At 35.0% G+C, this 12,176-nt stretch overlaps 4 non-coding genes across 4 annotated transcripts; 2 read left to right on the top strand and 2 right to left on the bottom strand.

Moving 5' to 3' along the window:
• Positions 1-252: 252 nt before the first annotated feature.
• Trnag-ucc (transfer RNA glycine (anticodon UCC)) lies at positions 253-324 on the top strand. Its single transcript has one exon. It is a non-coding gene; the product is annotated as a tRNA-Gly (tRNA).
• A 3,472-nt stretch (positions 325-3,796) lies between these two features.
• Positions 3,797-3,868, top strand: Trnag-ucc (transfer RNA glycine (anticodon UCC)). The gene has a single exon. It is a non-coding gene; the product is annotated as a tRNA-Gly (tRNA).
• Positions 3,869-6,043: 2,175 nt separating this feature from the next.
• On the bottom strand, positions 6,044-6,115 carry Trnag-ucc (transfer RNA glycine (anticodon UCC)). Its single transcript has one exon. It is a non-coding gene; the product is annotated as a tRNA-Gly (tRNA).
• A 2,168-nt stretch (positions 6,116-8,283) lies between these two features.
• On the bottom strand, positions 8,284-8,355 carry Trnag-ucc (transfer RNA glycine (anticodon UCC)). The gene has a single exon. It is a non-coding gene; the product is annotated as a tRNA-Gly (tRNA).
• Positions 8,356-12,176: the final 3,821 nt, after the last annotated feature.

Raw genomic sequence — 12,176 nt, 5'->3', positions numbered from 1 at the left:
GACTATCATAAAAACATGCTTATAGTACAGGCTGGCCACTCGAATGTCCAATACCGTTGATTGCAGACATATTGTAATGCTTTTGAAAATTGACTAATAAGTTAAATGCTTTATATGACTAACTCTTCAGTAATGTAGACGGAATAGACAAACATATAGTGTAAATATTTGACACGTTGATGTTTTCAATACCGATATGTAACGTTAACGCTCAAATCAAACGTAAAAGTAAAGTAACGTTATGCATAATGAGCGTCGGTGGTGTAAAGGTTAGCATGGTTGCCTTCCAAGCAGCCGATCCGGGTTCGATTCCCGGCCGACGCACGTTTTTGCCTCAATTTCGACATAGTTTGGTTTGTTGATTCAAATTATTACCAAAAACTTTGTCTGTCATTTAAAACGTAATGTAGAGCGCAACGGATTCATTGACGTTCCTATTTTCATCATTTTTTTTTACATGTTAAAGGGATCTTTTCACGCTTTGGTAAATTGACAAAATTGAAAAGTTGTTTCAGATTCGCAAATTTTCGTTTTAGTTTTGATAATTGTGAGGAAACAGTAATACTGAACATTTACCATGGTCTAATATAGCCATTATATGCATCTTTTGACGATTTTAAAACCTAAAAATTATAAAGCGTTGCAACGCGAAACGATTGAACGCTTCCGGCGTTCTAAGCCTCGCAACATAAGCTTCTCTGTATTCAACGCTAATCCTAGTATTCTATTTATCCCATTTGATTTTTTCAACGTGACATTTAACATAAATCGATCTAATAACCTTTAACAATAATTTTAATTCAGTCATAAAAGCGCTTAAAATCTAACAAATGTAACCATGCGTAGTGATATACATGTATTTGTTCTGGTACGCAAAATAGTCTTTAAAAATTCACAAACAAACTGTGAAACAAGCAAAAATATCACCATATGCCTACATTCAATTTTACGCAGTATGCGAATTTTAACACTTTACGACCGCGAAAAGAAGATTTTACTTTACTATAATTCATTTTATTTTCGAAAGAAAATGATCAAAATCCAATATGGCGGCGAATGCTCCTGACAAAATGCTGTCGATGTCAACATACATGTACACCATCGACGACCTAGTTCTGGCTACCATAACTTTAAATGTCGCTTTTTATGATTTTTGACTGGCGCGACTTTGTACAGGTCTGTCAATACTAAATAAACTGTACGCTGAAGTTTCTTTAGCTATCGAAGACCTTGACAATTTTGACGAGTAAACAGACAATTGCAGCGACTGACACTTTATTTGACAAAATATACAGGGGTCAGGGCAATACGTTTTCCGACTTCGGACGACGAATTTAAGGACGCGCAGAACGTGTTTTTATATAATGTTATGGGTATGCCGTGTGTGATCCGATGCATCAATGGCGCCCATGTTAAAATCATTTCCCCGAGAACAGGGAACGACAAAAGTACAATTTCAAAAATCAAAACACGTAAGAACTAGTATCTTACCTTTAATTATCCTTTAAAATCCATCTAATAATCCATTTAACTCAATAATTGACGATTTTGCATCTAGGGTCTTTAATAATTATTTTAGCATAGTTAAATAAAGACCCTTATGCCATTCTAACACTTTATTCAAATGGGTTTATGAACGCGATTAACTTTCTTCTTCGTCACACGCTACGTCATGTACTCTACATTACTGTTATGCAAATGAACCGGAGCAGTTTATCTAATAATAGCCGTTGGTAAACTCGGTTGCATTTGCAGATTTCTGCATACAAACATAATTATGTTTAAACTTGCACAATGTTTTATTTATCTATGGTAAATGCCCTTATTGTACGAGAAAATAATTTAATATATAAATACACAAAGAATGGAAAACATTCCAGTACACAACAGATAAATGAGTAGAAAATACCCGTGTACAAAATGGGACGTTCCCAATTCCAGTGTGGTGCTATTTTTACCATCTTATACTTTACACAGCTCTATGCCTAACGTGAATTAAATAGGAAAGCAAACATAGCAGATTATTCATGAACTGTGCGATATGTGTATGGCTTGTTGTACATTCTTAATATTTAAGGTAAATGTCAAAAGTATATGCTTTGGTTATAAACAATGCACATTACACGAAATAAGGAAAATGTGATCAATTGACAATTCAGATATGTCGACATACAGTACATGTAGAAAACATGTGAAATAAGTCGCGTTTATAATAAATCGTCAAAAAAATGGGGAAAATGACGCAATAAGTATGTCATTTTATGACGCCATCAATCAGCTGATTCATTATACGGATGGCGAAAAATGATGTCATATGACTAGATTTAAAGGTTGAAGGTCGTATAATTTTGAAGCTTTCTAGTAAGCCTTAAGTTTTGTCGACTTTGTTTCTTATGAAAAATCATTTAGTGCACAGGTGGTTAGCGTGTGGCTATGATATTAATTAGTGAAAACATCATTTTGAATGATAAATAATCATATTTTAACGAAAAATTAACTTTTCTGAAAAAAAAAATTTCACTATCAAATATATATATAACAAGGTATGCAACTCAAAATCACCCCAAAACGGGGTGCATCGCTTTGAACAGCCATATCTTCATCAATTGTGCAGCGATTTTCACGATCTCGGTCTTATTCAACGCAGAAATGAATTTCCTTTCTGGAAATGTATATGTCTTGCAATATTTTTACAAATGCTGGGTCAACTTTTAAGAAATAACACGATACACAACGCGCATGACCCAGTTGACAGTGATCATGTATTCTTTATGAATGAAATCTCCAGTCGTAAAGACACACCTCCGCATTGGACCAATGAAATCACTCGTATGTTTAAAATGTCAGTTAGTTGAAATGTATGTAAACAAAGGTTTCAAACGGCGCTGGACAGTTAGTCTTGATGCAGAATGTAACGACAAGAACGGTAATAATGTTTTTTCATACGTTTTATTGAATTATGGTATCGAACTACATGAACTTTGTAGGGAAGTTGCCCTTTACTCCGTGAAGATTTCAGTCTTAAAGACAGCATGATCACTGTCAACTGGGTCATGCGTGTTGTGTATCGTGTTATTTCTTAAAAGTTGACCCAGCATTTGTTAAAATATTGCAAGACATATACATTTCCAGAAAGGAAATTCATTTCTGCGTTGAATAAGACCGAGATCGTAAAAATCGCTGCAAAATTTATGAAGATATGGCTGTTCAAAGCGATGCATCCCGTTTTGGGCTGATTTTGAGTTGCATACCTTGTTATATATATATTTGATAGTGAAATATTTTTTTTTTCAGAAAAGTTAATTTTTCGTTATAATATGATTATTTATCATTCAAAATGATGTTTTCACTAATTAATATCATAGCCACACGCTAACCACCTGTGATTTAGTGGTAAAGTAAATATAAATAAAAAAAAATAACAAAACAAAAATCGTGTAATTTTATATTTTATTTCAACAGTTCTTTTGTTGAATATGACATATATATATTTTTTGCAACATATGCACATTTTCTTCTAATGGGTGACCTTAAAATTCGATCAATGAACCAAACAATATCGACCTAATTTTAGCGCATATCGCATGACGTCATTTAAAAAGTAGTCCGTGCACGCGACAGGTATATTCCACAGTGTTGAATACAAGCAAGTATATTCCACAACGTGTTATACCGTCAATGTCGCGCTGAAAATGGGATAAAGTGTAAATATTTGACACGTTGATGTTTTCAATACCGATATGTAACGTTAACGCTCAAATCAAACGTAAGAGTAAAGTAACGTTATGCATAATGAGCGTCGGTGGTGTAAAGGTTAGCATGGTTGCCTTCCAAGCAGCCGATCCGGGTTCGATTCCCGGCCGACGCACGTTTTTGCCTCAATTTCGACATAGTTTGGTTTGTTGATTCAAATTATTACCAAAAACTTTGTCTGTCATTTAAAACGTAATGTAGAGCGCAACGGATTCATTGACGTTCCTATTTTCATCATTTTTTTTTACATGTTAAAGAGATCTTTTCACGCTTTGGTAAATTGACAAAATTGAAAAAAGTTGTTTCAGATTCGCAAATTTTCGTTTTAGTTATGATAATTGTGAGGAAACAGTAATACTGAACATTTACCATGGTCTAATATAGCCATTATATGCATCTTTTGACGATTTTAAAACCTAAAAATTATAAAGCGTTGCAACGCGAAACGATTGAATAATTTGGAGAGTTCTGTTTTTGTCGTTAAATTTTGTGAAACTACGAAGATTGCTTATATAATGTATAAAATACGTGGAGTATGTGTACGCGGCGGAATAGCTCAGTAGGCTTAAGCGTTTTTACTTCAGGACTCTGGCAGGACTCCAGGGGTCACTGGTTCGAAACCTGCTCCGGGCAATGTTCTATTCCTTTTTTTTAATTTTATTCTTGATTTTTTACTGGAGCTTTTACGATCCAATGTTTACATTTATCAATATAAAGCATTTAATGAATAAGTTAAAAAATGCCAAAATCTGTGAAAAGGCCCCTTTAATATGCCCGCATGGTTTATCTCTGGATTATTGCATTTTGTAATCGTGTGTTTAGTGGACTTTGGTTTATCTTCATTACACACAATATAACGGTGGCCATTATTGTACAATATCTGATACTTTTAAATACATGGTATGATCTATTTCACAATATGTCAATGTATAAAGTCCGGGCATGTTAATTTCAGTAAACGCACACATATGGTACAGGCTGGATAGTAAAATGACCCATATTAATGATAAGAGATATGACAAACGCTATGCTATAGAAAATTGACCAACACATTAAGTACGTTATATGGCTTTTTGCATATCTATGTTTGAAATGATAACTAAACTTTACTATTGTATATCAGATGAGATAAAAACAATATATCCGCGGCATACTCGTTGATTTTCTCTATACCGATATTACTCGTTGACGTACTATTTAATTATCTATCAAGGTATAAAAGCCGGAAAATTTAACAACAGAAAGATGCGCGATGATTAGCAAGGACAGTCATAAGGAGCACACATATGGTAGAGGCTGGATTGTACAATGTCATATAACGTTGATTTGGAACTACATGTAGATTAACTTTATGCTTTCGGAATGTACAAATAAATTAAATAAATGGTATGGCTTTTTTGTTTGTTATATTGTGAATAATATCTTAACTTAAATATTGCAGATCGGAAGACACAAAAATTTGCTATACAAGGCTCACTCTTTGACTTTCTCTATACCGATATGACACGTTAACGTACGATTTTAAGGTTACGGAATAAAAATTCTATTGACAGTGAGCGTCGGTGCTGTAAAGGTTAGCATGGTTGCCTTCCAAGCAGCCGATCAGTGTTGTTTTCCCGGCCGACGCATATTTGTTGCCTCAATTGCGACGAAACTTGATGATTTTCAATAATTACCAAAACTTCGACCGTCAAATAAAACGTACTGTAGAGAGCAACAGATTAATTGAAGTATCTATAATCATCAAACGAAATGTATATGTTAAACATGCATTGTTTTTCTCTAGATTATTGCACTTTGGATTCGTTTGTTCAGAGGAGCTTGGTGTACAAAGTTAACATGGTGGACATGATTGTACAATTTTTAATACTTTAAAAAAAAGAAAATTAACTACATCTTGTATTTAAAAATATTTCAAGGTATAAAGCCTCGAAAAGTTTATTGTAGAAAACGGTAAAGTGGTCTCAGCAATAAACTTTTACTCCAGGGGTCAGTGGTTCGAACTCTGTTGAGGTTTACTTTTTTTCCTTTCTTTAATTTTATTCTTGTTTTAACTCGAGCTTTTTAGATCTAATGTTTACATATATCAGTATAAACCATTTAATGACAAACTTCAATGACAAACCGCTAAAATCTGTGAAAATGTCCCTTTGTCATATAAAAAGTTCAACGTCAATAGGAACGTTAATTAATCTGTTGCTCTCCATCGTACGTTTTATGTGACTGTTGAATTTGTGGTCATGGACAGCAAAAACAAAATTATTTTAGCAACTGCGGTAAAAAAAAAACATGCGTCGGCCGGGAATCGAACCCGGATCGGCTGCTTGGAAGGCAACCATGCTGACCTTTACACCACCGACGCTCATTGTCGATGATAATCTACCGTAACATATATTTCATACGTTAACGTGTCATATCGGTAAAGACAAAGTCAACGGGTGAGCCGTGTATACCAAATGTTTGTGTCTTCCGATCTGCATTATTAAAGTTAAGATATTATTTTAAATATAACCAACAAAAAAGCTATACCATTTATTTAAATTATGTCGTAAGCATAACGTTAGTCTAGTTCCCAATCAACGTTATAGGACATTGCACAATCTAGCTTGTACCATATGTGTGCTCCTTATGATTGTCCTTGCTAATCATCGCGCATCTTTCTTTAATTAATTTTTTCGGGCGTTATATAGATTATTAAACAGTTTATGTCATTTCCTCGAATTTATCCAAAATTCAACAAGAATTCAATAGGAACATAAACTAAGCTGTTTAGCATTACAGTGCGTTTTATACGCCTGTCGAAATTTCAATAATAATGAAATTTACAAACACAAGTATTGTCTCAACAGCGGTAATAAAGCATGCGTTGGCCGGGAATCGAACCCGGATCGGCTGCTTGGAAGGCAACCATACTAACCTTTACACCACCGTCGCCACTATACTATGCCGTGTGCTACGAACATCACACATCTTGTTGCAATCCACTGACGCTAACTAGCAAGAACGTAAATCTACCGTAACCTTAATGTCGTACGTTTACGTGTCATATCGGTATAGATAAATCAACGAGTGAGCCGCGGATATCTTGTTTTAAAGGGGCCTTTTCACGTTTTGGTAAATTGACAAAATAAAAAAATTGTTTCACATTCGGAAATTTTCGTTTAAGGTATGATATTTGTGAGGAAACAGTAATAGTGAACATTTTGCATGCTCTAAACTATCCATTATATGCATCTTTTGACGTTTTGAAAACCTGAAAATTATAAAGCGTTGCAACGTTTCAAGGATTTGAAAAAAACACACACATCTCGACCAGTGCTTTAAGACACACTCTTTATAAATATGAATGGGTTGTGTTCATTTCAAACTTGCGATATAAAAAGCTATAATATAATTTTGAAAACTGAGTTGCCACTAAGATTATACAATAGCGAACAACTTCAGTGCCTTCAGCGCCTTGATATATGAATGTCGAAGGTTTGGTAATTATTTAAATCAACAAACCAAACTATCGTCACATTTGAGGCAAAACATGCGTCGACCGGGAATCGAAACCGAATAAACCATGCTGACCTTTACGCCCCTACGCTCGCTATCAATGACGTTTTTCTATCGTAACCTTTATTTCGTAAATAAGTTGCATTAAAGGAAAGAAAATGACCTATTTAACAATCTACCGGTGTAAAAAAGCCCGGAAATTGTCAATATTATCAATAACCATCATAACGCGCACACATATGGTACAGGCTGGATTGTACAAGTCCCCTTACGTTGATAAGGGTCTAGACTAACGTTATGCTATAAATTAAAGGGGCCTTTTCACAGATTTTGGCATTTTTTTAACTTATTCATTAAATGCTTTATATTGATAAATGTAAACATTGGATCATAAAAGCTTCAGTAAAAAATCAAGAAAAAAATTAAAAAAAGGAAAAGAACATTGCCCGGAGCAGGTTTCGAACCAGTGACCCCTGGAGTCCTGCCAGAGTCCTGAAGTAAAAACGCTTTAGCCGACTGAGCTATTCCGCCGTGTATACATATTTGACGTATTTTATACCTTATATAAGCAATCTTCGTAATTTCACAAAATTTAACGACAAAAACAGAACTCTCCAAATTATTCAATCGTTTCGCGTTGCAACGCTTTATAATTTTTAGGTTTTAAAATCGTCAAAAGATGCATATAATGGCTATATTAGAGCATGGTTAATGTTCAGTATTACTGTTTCCTCACAAATATCATAACTAAAACGAAAACTTACGAATCTGAAACAACTTTTTTCAATTTTGTCAATTTACCAAAGCGTGAAAAGATCCCTTTAAATACGGTCTATGGCTTGTTTTTGGCTTTATTAGAAATAATATCTTGACATTAATATTGTATGTCGGAAGACACAAAAACATGGTATACGCGGCTCACTCGTTGACTTTCCCTCTACCGATATGACACGTCAATGCACAAAATAGCACGACAGTCGAAGTTGCGATAATTATTGAAATAAACAAACAAGCTATTGCGGCAAAACAACATGCGTCGGCCGGGAATCGAACCCGGATCGGCTGCTTGGAAGGCAACCATGCTAACCTTTACACCACCGACGCTCATGGTACAGATTGCTACTTTACTCTGCCGTTAATTTCGAACGTTAACGTTACATATCGGTATTGAGAATGTCAACGTGTCAAATATGTACACCATATGTTTGTCGGTTCCGTCTACAAAATTAAAGTTAATATATTGCGCAAAACATAAACGTGGAGTTATTCATATAACGTATTTAACTTATTAGTAAATTTTCGAAAGCATTACATAATGTCTGCAATCAACGGTATTGGACATTCGACTGGCCAGCATGTTCTATGCGCGTGTGTTTTATGATGGCCGTAATTAAATATCACACATATTGCTGCAATCCACCGCCGCTACAACGTTACTCTACCGTAACCTTTATGTCGTACGTTTACGTGTCATTTCGATATAGAGAAAATCAACGAGTTAGCCGTGGATATCTTGTTTTAATCATCTGATATACAATATTAAAGTTGAGTTATCATTTCTAACAAAGTCATGCAAAAAGACATATAACCTACCTAATTTGTTGGTAAATTCTCTAAAGCATAATGTTTGTCATGTTTCTTATCAACGTTATGGGACATTTTCCTTTCCAGCATGTACCATATGTGGGCGTTTACTGCAATTAACTTGTCCAGGCTTTTTACCTCGAAAGATTGTCAACAAGTTAATTTCCTTTCTTTAAAAGTATCAGAAATTGTACAATCATGTTTATTTTTTTTATGTAAAACAAAATAAACCAAAGTCCACTTAACATTCGATTCAAACGTGCAATAATCCAGAGAGAAACAATGCGGGCATATTGACATTATATTAAAGTTCGTCCAATCTCAATAGAAACGGCAATTTATCCGTTGCGCTATAACGTTTATATGACCGTCGATCTTTTGGTATTATTGAAATCAACAAACCAAACTATCTTCTCAATTGAGGCAAATAACATGCGTCGGCCGGGAATCGAACCCGGATCGGCTGCTTGGAAGGCTACCATGCTGACCTTTGCACAACCGATGCTCACTATCAATGACGTTTTTCTATCGTAACCTTTATTTCGTACAGTATATAAATTTCAAGAAAGAAAATAACATATTTAACAATCTACCAATCTATCAAACCCAGAAATCGTTAATACAGCCATATGCGCGTTGACTATCAATGACCATCATTACGAGCACACATATGGTACACGCTGAATAGTACAAGTCTCAAAACGTTGATAAGAGACTAGACTCACGTTATGCTATCGAATTTTTGCTTATAAATCAAGTTCGTTGTATGGCTTGTAAGTGGCTATATTAGAAATAATATCTGAACTTTAATATTATACGTCGAAAGACAAAAAATCATGGTATACGCGGCTCAGTCGCTGACTTTCTCTTTACCGATATGGCACGTCAACGTACATAATAAAGGTTACGGTAGTGCAGCGTCATATTTATTGAGCATCGGCGGTGTTAAGGTTAGCAGTGTTGCCTTACAAGCAGCGTATCCCGGATAGATTCCCGACCGAAAGTAACATAAGTCCACTAAACACCCGAATCCAAAGTGCAATTCTATACAGAGAAATCATGCGTGAATATTAAAATATTATGCTCAACGTCAATAGAAACCTTAATTAATAAGTTGCGCTCCATCGTACGTTTTATATGACTGTCGAAGTTGTGGTATTTATTGACTGCAAAAACAAAAGTATTGTAGTAACGGAGGCAAAAAACATTCGTCGGTCGGATATCGAACCAGGATCGGCTGCTTGGAAGACAACCATGCTAACCTTTACACCTCCGAACACACTATAGTCTACCATAATATCTAAGTATGAAATATCGCTTGCGAACAACTAAGATTAAGAGCAAGTTATTGCAAGCCAGTTTTGCTAATGACCCAAAACCTGAACACGGCCGCATCTGCGCCGAGAAATAATTCGCGGCGCTGTTTAAGTTCTTGAACTACAATCATTTACAAACTGACACATACTATGAATATTGAAAAGATCGTATATGTTAAAACTTAAAAGTAAAAAAATATACTGTCGCGGAAGAGTAAGTTTATTAAAAAAATAAAATAGTCCACTACGTTCTACGTCAGTCAAGTTGTATTTTTGCGAAGCACCGTTCATTCAAAATCTGACGCTATTAATAGATCAGAGAAAATAAAACGATTGCTGATCAACAATGAGATTTTAATACACTATAATGCGTCTTTTGCGTAACCTCGTTCATAGCTCTTGGCTGATTTCTGGTAGTACAGCGGGGGGGGGGGGGGGGTTTCTGATATGGCTGGGGAATGTGCAGAAGGACTTCCAATTGAACTTTGATATTCATACATACACGTTCGCAGATAAAGCTATTAGTTACCAACTTTAATTACAGCCGATTCTTTATTAGATCAACGGAAGAAAAACGGGAAAAAGCAAACAAATATTACAAGGAAACAGTTTTTTTTAATATTCATATGAATTCCATTTCATTTTTGTTTCATACTAAGTAAAACGCAATTCATTAAGAAAATTTGTGACAAACGGAACTTATTTATAAATTTTCGCTAAATCTCAACAGAAAACAGCTTAACTGTTTAGGTTGATCATTTTCGATATTATTGGCGTCGCACTAAAGTGCGGCGACTAGTATGTTATACGTTTTTTTCGCTTATGGGAGGAGAAGTTATTTTACGGATCAATGTATATATTTTTGTTGTCAGAATATCTTGCATAGTGGTGATAATTTGTGTAAATTAGTGTAAATAAGTACTGCATTTGTACCTTTTACATTTACTACAACATTTATTGCCAATAATGCAAAGCTAATTCTTTTAATTAATAACTGATCACAGGGACTGGGCAATTATAAAAGATCACAGGAACTGGGCAAATACGCGAACCGTTGGAACTTTCTGGGTTTGTATAAAAACAAAACTTCTTTGTTCCACTATCCTAGCAACCACCTAGTTACTAATAAAGGCGCTATAGAGCGCGAAGCGCGACACGTATTATTAATTGTAATAATGAGTATTGATAAAGGAAGCAGCCGCTTATCAATGAGGAGCACCATCACAGCACCCCAGTCTCATTACTATCAAGTCCTCATACAGGTTTTTTGTTTTAAGAACCACATATAGAAGACCGCAGGCCTGACCCGTATCTTGCCAGTGGTATGGACCCTTTGGTATGGACCTTTAACCCCGCTCATATCCAGCGTTTAAGCTTCCGGGTTTACATTTAAACCGACTATTAATACCTTATTAATATCTTAGTTAGAAGGTAATTTTTCAAGCGGTTCCGTAGTGTAGTGGTTACACGCTCGCTTCACATGTGAAAGGCCCAAGGTTCGAGCCCCAGTAGAATCAAATTATTGTATTTGTGTTCTATGTTAACTTTTTGTTTTGATGTAGACATTTTAGTTTAAATAAAAATGCTGTTTTATTGTAACCATTTTTTGTTTTTATTATGCCCATGAAATATATGTGTGAGAGGGTGGGGGTTTCGCAAACACATTAAAACGTTTACAGTGTTTTCATATCAATTAGTACTCAACCCCTATCGTAAATGAGCAACGTAAGAATAAGTTCTGAATCATCTCCCCTTGAAGTTGAGAAAAATATTAAATTACGCTTACAGGATGAAACAGATTTTTTAAAACCTACACAGTTCTGTTCCATTAATGAAAACTGCACACGGATGCCAGTAAAAAAAAGGAAACCAATGTTAATAAAATGAACTATGAAATATTTGGGGGTTACAACACAAAATCATACATAATGGTTATTTGGGGTTATAACACAACATCATAGATAATGGTTATTTGGCGGTTATACCACAAAATCATAGATAATGGTTATAACAGTATGTTTTTCT

This window comes from Dreissena polymorpha, chromosome 14, assembly GCF_020536995.1.
Source record: "Dreissena polymorpha isolate Duluth1 chromosome 14, UMN_Dpol_1.0, whole genome shotgun sequence".
Taxonomy (NCBI): Eukaryota; Metazoa; Mollusca; class Bivalvia; order Myida; family Dreissenidae; genus Dreissena; species Dreissena polymorpha.
The sequence above is the reverse complement of the archived record's forward strand: the minus strand, read 5'-3'. Positions and strand labels throughout refer to the sequence as shown.